Source organism: Ixodes scapularis, unplaced genomic scaffold (assembly GCF_016920785.2).
Source record: "Ixodes scapularis isolate PalLabHiFi unplaced genomic scaffold, ASM1692078v2 PGA_scaffold4__175_contigs__length_147842914, whole genome shotgun sequence".
Lineage (NCBI taxonomy): Eukaryota > Metazoa > Arthropoda > Arachnida > Ixodida > Ixodidae > Ixodes > Ixodes scapularis.
This window is the reverse complement of record NW_024609879.1, coordinates 13265546-13272375: the sequence shown is the minus strand read 5'-3', so window position 1 is coordinate 13272375 and position 6830 is coordinate 13265546.

The window sequence follows — 6830 nt, the reverse complement described above, 5'->3', positions numbered from 1 at the left end:
CCCTGATTTAATACGTACCTCATTTCTTTACAGCTCCCGGGAAGTTCACAGTAACTGCTACGGCAACGAGTCCTTCATCCATTCGGCTGCTCATAGATCCTCCCAAAGAAAAAACGGCAACTTGGACGGTTGTTCCTCGCAGTGCTCATCCTCTGAGAACAAGTACGAGATCAACTGCGCTCCAGATAACGTGGACATAGAGGTGAAGGGTCTAATACCAAGTAGCCAATACACCTGCCGTGTGACATTGTGCAACAACCACGAGGGTCAGCGTGTCGAGACAACGAAAGAGGTTGGCGCCCTTACACCAAACCGTAAGTTCGGCTCTCCGCTTGTGGTATACGTGCTGATTGAACGAAGCGTTTTTTTTTGGTGTGTTTGGTCTACAGTTCTTATGTGAGGACCGACCATACTTGTGTGATGGCCGCCCTGCCAGCTTGCACAGTTAAAAAAAAACCTTGAATGGACAAATCTGCGGAGCTACCTCAGCTTCGTCGTTCACACCGACCAGGTACAAAGGGGAAGGTTTTCTGTGTTTGCAGTTCAATTTATCGGCTTCCATTATGTACACCACCGTAGACGAATTCAGCGGTTTGCGCGCTTGACCTTTAAGACGTTTAATGAGAAGCTATCGTTAAATCAAACTAATCCGCCGCTGAGCTATCATTGTTTATACAGACAGACCATCGTTTCCTCTCTCTTCCACCAAGTTTATGTCTATCTCAAAAACCTGACTTTTCGGTTACGTGATGCATACGCCGGGGAGAAATTCCCGGGATTTCTTTCTCATGTGAATACCGCTTAAAGTAAAATATACTATACTTCGTTTCAGCTTCGGTCCGAGCGTGGCCGATGTTTTGACCCGAAGGGCCAATCAAACAGCGCCAAAAGCGCAACGTCATGGCGTGCTCTCTGCGCTTGATAAAACTAGCCGGCAGAAGAGCGCGCACAGAGAGACGGCGAATCCCGGCTGGTCCTATCAACTGCAGAGAGCACGCCATGACGTTGTGCCTCTTTCGCTGTTTGATTGGCCCCTCGGCTCATAACATCGGCCACGCTCGGACCGAAGCTGAAACGAAGTATAGGACTATTTATTTTAAGTTCCGATGAAACGTTTTACGAAGAACAACGGTAACAAAATTATTTTAACATACGCAGAATGAGCACGCAAACTTTATATACTCTATAACACAATTACCGCAGAAATTAATGCCCTTAATATCAACTGAAGTAGGATTGTAAGTTGTGCCAGTTTGTAACGGATGAACATGATAAATTATAGTCTCAGTAAGCATAGACGATGACGAGGAAACGAACACGAGAGGACAACGGCTATTCGTAACTGAAGTTTAAGCGCGAAACACATGTACGACGAAATCGTCCAATCCGGCGTCCGACCGCGCAATACGACGGTCGGAGGCGAGGGTTTTCAACGCTCTCCGATGCTACGAAAACCCTCTCCCCCCAAGGTCATTCCGGCAGTCCGCACGTCGGATCGGAAGGTTTCGTCGTACATGTGTTTCACGCTTTATTCTATGAAACCGAAACAAAGAAACTTCTTAAACAAAGTACACACATAAAACATTAAAACGCACACGCTTACCAGGCAACCAGAGGCTGCAAAGGTTTCGCCTAACAAATTGGAATTGAAGTTAGACCGAAAGTGCCGTATCTCTTTCTCGGATAGCGGCACCGATGGCTCACTGACACATCTGTCTGCCCACGAAGAAAGAAAGAACGCTTCAACTATTTCCCGAGCCATTCTGTCTGGGCGTTTACCAATAACAGTCGCTTTTAGAAAAGGAGGTGAGACATGAACAATCCCTTTTATGAAGCGGTAGGAGGCCCCTGACCGTAGCCATAAGAGAATAAACCTTCCATTTAAACTCCTTTGTGTCTGGCTTACAGAAGATATTCCAGACGACAGGGGTATCCGGTAGACGACACCCGATGCGTAAGTCACGCAGAGTTTTTTTTTTTTTTTTGTTTTTTGTGCGCTTAGCTTGGGGACGTTTTTCCGTGCCAGCATGAACTCTCGCGCCTGCTTGGCTCATCTTCTGTGGAGCTGAGAACGCAACAGAGATTCCATACCAACCTCTGACCTGCTCTTGATTTTGAGAAGGCCGATGAAGGTAGGGGACTGCCACCATTAGACTTCCCTACACCTTCCTTTCTCTTGTCTATACCTCTTGCCTGTTTTGGAAGGGAGCCGGCCACCTCAGCCAAAAGGCGCAAAAGCAAACTCCGACATCCTAAGTCTATTCCCCTGCTGCATGAAACTGCCTTTCATCGAGTGTACGCATGACTTCTTGAGAGCCGATCCAAGCCCTGAAATGGCAATACCCATTTTACTATTTTTGTGTGGGTAAACACCTTGTCAAGTATCGCCTTCATAGCGCGCTAACTAAAATACCAACAAGCATTTCTTTTTTTAAGGAACAGCTACAGAATTAGGAACTGGATAATCCCCTTATTAAATTCTTCAAACGTTAAACGCTTTTTTTCCCGAAAACTGTCGTAGCATTTACCTTAGTATTAACCAAGCCGGCACTGTCGTGGAAGACAAAACAAATCATCCACGTAGCGAAGCGTCTTCCTGACGGAGGTATCCTCAAGAGCGCTTCCAATAGCTCTATCCACTTCTCCAAGAAAAAGATCACTTCGAATCGGGCCACACACGACCCTATACACACGCCCGTTTTTTTAGAAATATAACTTTTTTAGCCAAAACATCATCAAATTGAGTTACAAAAGCGAAACACAATGATCAATGCTTTTAAATAAATGGAACATCACGTCAGAGGTGCCGTCTTAAACGAATCCGCAGTCACTAAGCATGACCGGTGTTCTGGCATATAAAAACCCATCTGTTTTTGCCAGGAACCCTTCTCAGTTACAATAGCCCTAAACGGCCAGAATTCTTTTTGTGTTTTGCTCTCCAAACACTTGCAGGTTCAAACCTTCAGATTTCTTAAACTTCGTTCCCATCTGATTCAGGGCTTCAGGGCTTAGCTATGGCACAGCTCATGTCCCCGCACCATTGCCCTTTTTAATTGCAACATCTACACGCTTGAAGTTTTTGTGAATAGCGACATCGAATTGTTTTTACCAAACATGTCTTTAAACTCCTCTTTGTCTGACACTAATACGCGCAACTCATTGTCTATCATCTAGTTGACAAAATGCCTCAGTAGTCCTACTTATCCACCAGGTGCTTCCAGACCACGTAGGGAGTCCTCACACCCGGAGAGGCATTTCGACAGTCCTAGTCCGAGGCCTTGTAAAAAAACTTTCTTTCAAGATTCACCAGCTCCGGAGGTCTCAGGACTGGCTCGGGTCCAAACTTGGGGCCGACACGCAAAGTGATAAACCATCGAATGCATGCGATGTTTTTTGCTTTCTAGGCTCCAACACTGGCCAAGCACTTAACCAAACGATATCTCTGCGGCCTCTAGTTTCCTGGCAGGCGTTCGTTTTATTTTGTGTTTTAATATTATGGTTAAGAAGTTTCCTTTGTTTCCTTTTCAGAGAACAAATTTCGCTGGTATGCCAGCCGTTGCCCTGTCGTATTCATTCCGTATTTGTCGTCCGTGTTTACTGAGACTATTTCATCATGTTCGGTTAACATTGTCACGATGGACAAGAGCAGAAGCGGCAAAAATACCGTTTCCAACTGAGACTTTATTAAGGCGAACTTGCGCCAAACAAAATAAAGAACAAGCGCAGAGACAGCAAAAAAGCAGGTGGCAATTTAGCTATGTAACAACAACCGAGAGCGAGACTGACTCGACAAGGTCACACGCAGCTCCTTACGTAGTGCGAGCCGGCATCTCAAACATTCGGCTCAAGCGTCCGTGGCGACTGACGGTGTTTTTTAAACTCGTGATTAAGTAACTGAGATTGAAACGGCAATCTATTTTTTCGAGAAGGAGCAAACAAATGCTTGTATCAAGTCATTGCAACTGCCTTAATATGTCGGTAATTTTATGAAGTAGCTACAATATGCACCTACATTTCTTTTTTTTTTTGAGGGCAGCTTTTAGCCGCGTGTTTCCGGCTTAAGCGGCGTCGCGATTTAGCGAAAACATTTCCCGCCATATTAAGCAGGGAATCGTTTGCTGTAAATTTAGAGGGAGATTTAGGAATACTTCCCGCTAAATAGGAGGGGAGCAGAAGAAGACGTGGGGAGGGTACGGATGAGGAGGAGGGGCATAGCCTCCTCTCCGTACCCTCCCCTCCTCCTCAAGAGCTGCGCTCTAGTTCGGCATTCCAAGGGATTGTAAACGTCTGTCATTTTTTATGCAAAATATTTTATGATTACGTTCTTCCCCGGATCAATGGAACTTAAAAAAAAAAAAAAAAAAAAAAAAAAAAAAACTTTCGTAAGCATTAAAAGTGAAATGGCACGCTGGTTTTTATTTGAATTTACTGGTCTTACACTCGAAGGGCGTGATAAATTACTTGCGTATGTTTTGTTCCAGGTGCCGACCATCAGTCAAGTTACCTATGGCTTATCTTCTTAATAAGTTTCTTATTTTATTTTCGTTGAGATCACCAGAGAACAGGAAAGAAGGCAGTTGGGAGACGCCGCATCTCTACATTTCTACATCCGTCCATCACTTAGCATTGGTCTCCGCGATGCAGCCATCTTGTCTTCCAACGCGCAGTGACAAGTCAGAATACAAGTTCCCATCAAGCTGTTCAAACTGGTGCAAATTAGTTTTTCGCGGTGCTTGTCTGCATGTTCCACATTGCATTTTTATATGAACGACCGTATCGGAACGCAGCGGACTGTTGAGACCCAGCATGAGAAGAGACGAGCGTCTTTAGCCAGTCAACGAACTACAATACTTCACTCGTCAAGAGCATGAAAGAACACTCCCCAAGGCCTGGTAATGCGTTTTATTCAATCTGGTTATCGTTTCCTTCCTCGGATCCCCACATTATTGAATCACTCGTCAAACAAAAATTATCATTTAAAGGGCAACTCCGGTCCATACTTTCGATTTTGGGATTATGGCTGTTTTTAGTGCAGTTAGCGCCCCTGAATTGCAAGGTGTAATTTTTTTCTCGTTATTGTGCGTAGTTTTAAAAATATCGACGTCTCAAAGTTTTGTTTGGGGCACGGCCGACGAAACCGAAACTAGCCGCTCGAGGTTCCGGCAACACTGGAAATCAGCCGTTATGTGGACGTGACGCCAAGATCGTTCTCGTTCAGCGAGTACGCAGTCCAAGCGGCACCTACCTCTGTTGCGCTAGCCGTCTAAAGATAGAAGGTAAGCTGATTTTTTTTTTAAATTCTGTATACGTGGTAGTTATCCAGCATATGTAGCAAGAGTTAGTGCGTATACCCAAAAGCTAGCGACTGAAAAACCCGTCAACTCGTTCGGTGGCGTACTCGGCGGCCGCCGCCGCGCGTGCGCTATGCCGTGCCGTACTCGTTGCTTGTATACCCAAAAGCTATAGCAACTGGAAAACGAGTGAACTCGTTCGGTGCCGTACTCGGCAGCTGTCGGCGGCGTGCGTGCGGTCTCCCGCACTCGTCGCAAGGCCTAAATTGTCATCGGGGCTCCGTGGATGGAGCGGCGTTGCTCTACGCCGCGCTGCCAGTGACGTACAGTGCTGGCGCTTTCGCGCGGCGGGTCAGTCCCAGATACGAAGCTTTGAGGCTCTCCGGCGCTTTCCGCGAAAACCGCGCAGACGCGTGTCAAGCTGTAGACGTCTGTTTTTTCGTTATTTTTTCCTCAGGCGCGTAAAGGCCGAATTTGTGAGCTACGACCCTAATTCACCACATAAGTTCGTCCAAGTAGTGAATCTTTGTACAAATAAAAAAAAAACAAACTTGCCGCACTAAAAAAAAAAAGTTTTTTGGGCAGTCATTTTCTTCTCAAAGCTAGCAAAAGTGTTTGTGGGTGATAAAGGAAAACAGAGAACGTTAGCAAGGTGAGAACACTTTCTTTCCCTTCCGCATTCCCACCCCCACCCACAACAATTTTTTTTTTATTAGAATACATAGGATTTTAAGTTTTCCTTCGTAACTTCTGACTAAGGCAAGTGTTTTTTTTTTTTTTTTTTTGCATTTTTAAATATTATATTTACCTCCAGCCGCACTCGGGCAAATTAGGAGTCTTAACTTACAAATCCGAACTTTCGCGATTTCTTTAAAGTCCCTTGTGGTATTCACAAGCGCAATGTTAATTAATACTGCTGCGTAACGGGTTCGAACGATTGGGAGGCGAATGTTTATATCGCATGAGGTTCACGCGCCGGCTGTTCGCTAGTGGTCGTTACGGGCCTGAATATTACGCACGAAATTGCGTAGTAAACAAGCAGTGACGCAAAGCAGAACATTGTTTTCGTTTTCATTACAAACTTCAGTGTTTGGAGCTAGTTAGTGGTTGTACTCTACATGCCCACCATTCCCCATTCAACAGACATTCAATGGAGCGTGAATGCTCAATCTTGAACACTGCACTTGACAATGACTGTTTTATTTATTGATCAGGATACTTTTATCATGTTTACCTTTTCTGTACATGTACGATGGGCAAAGAGCGACGGCACGGCATCCTTTTTAAGCCTCGACGCCTTCGCTGACAAGCCACAAGCAACCAACACCTGTAGGTTTCGTTCGTAACTCTCCGGCGAAATATGATCGGAGCAGAGCTTCGATCTGGGGGTCGACGTCCAAGGCTTTCCAAAGTCCACTCGTCGAACAGCGTTCACCCACACCTTCTCCAATTTCCGATCCGTTGGAAACTTGTGAAAAAGCACCTCCGGGTTGCGCAGCGGCTTGTTTGAGCAGCCCACAGCGCTTTAAGTTGTACTCG